This window comes from Orbicella faveolata, unplaced genomic scaffold (genome assembly GCF_042242905.1).
Source record: "Orbicella faveolata isolate gen_17 unplaced genomic scaffold, um_ofav_v1 contig_34, whole genome shotgun sequence".
In the NCBI taxonomy this organism is placed as follows: Eukaryota; Metazoa; Cnidaria; class Anthozoa; order Scleractinia; family Merulinidae; genus Orbicella; species Orbicella faveolata.
In genome coordinates, this window is record NW_028301563.1 from 19,837,501 (window position 1) to 19,838,731 (window position 1,231).

Sequence of the window (1,231 nt, forward strand, 5' to 3'; positions counted from 1 at the left end):
GTTCGGAACAGCAGTACTATGTTCTTTCGAATGTTGCTTGTAAATAGGTGACGCCTTTTGACGGTCTCCCTCAATGCGCGCGTGAAGGTGGCCCTTTGAGTACCCGACATAACCTGCATCACACAGGTCACACTTTGTGATAATCGGTATTGACATAAATTAATATTTTGCCGACACGGAACAGAGAACTGGGTGGGAGAGTAATACGCGAAGGCTCATGGGTAGTACGTTTGTAAAAAGAGACGGTTCAGAAACTTGTGACATTCTACGGTCGGCCTTGCCACTAGCACGTTCCCATGAGGTGTACTTTTATTCTGTAATTAGCGTCATATCATTTGTTTTTTCATTCTGTTGTTTACAGGTCAACCTTAAAACCCCAAAGGTGGCGCCACTGCATTTGGTCGGGGGTACACGGTCCCTATTTTTCCTAACAAGAGGTTTTTGGGGTTTATGTGTCCGGCTTTGGCGCATGTAGGACGTTACTTGATGTATCTCTTATCCACTTTCTTGTAAACTTATTGTTGCAAATAAAACATATCTTGGGCCTGGCTGACCAACGCGCCCATGCCTCAACCTTTGAGTGTGTTCGGTTGTGTAGTGAAGGCAAAATAATAAATAAACAACGCATTGCTGGGTTACGATATTAGGCTTGGCTTGGGCTCACACAAGCTTAGATCTTGTTTAAGCTTGAGGCTAGTAAACATGGGTTGAATAGTTTTTTTCACCTTACTGCTGAGATCTCTAAGTTGTCGTTTGGCAGACACTGCACCATCCTGATCTTTAAAGGGGATAACTATCCGGATGGCGTCATCGGTATACTGTTTAGGCTGGTCCACTGCGAATCTCGAGGTGATAAACCTGTTGATGACGGAATCAATAAGGTGGTTCGGATACCTCAGCTTACGGAATACTCCTCTCAAGCGTTCACACTCTTCTGAGAAATGCGCCCAAGATGACGATAACCGGTGCGCGCGATCAATCATGGTGACAAGAAAACCATGCTTGTAGCGGCTGTCCACATGGCTATGATAGTGCAGGAGTAGCTTTGTGTTTGTCAGCTTAACGTAATGAAATGCTGTGTATTCAAGATGTTAAACCAGCACTAAATTCTCTTCGTGCTAAAGTATACATGTAATTAGCTTAGCACTCTTTTATGCAAATTCGCTTCAACTTACCCTCTTCACAAACCGCATTTTAACATTAATTATGTAACCTTGATAATGGCGCAAGA

The 1,231-nt window shown here is 43.6% G+C and overlaps 1 pseudogene; it reads right to left on the reverse strand.

Moving 5' to 3' along the window:
* Positions 1-983, reverse strand: part of LOC149105199 (uncharacterized) — a 1,221-nt pseudogene extending 238 nt beyond the window's left edge.
* Positions 984-1,231: the final 248 nt, after the last annotated feature.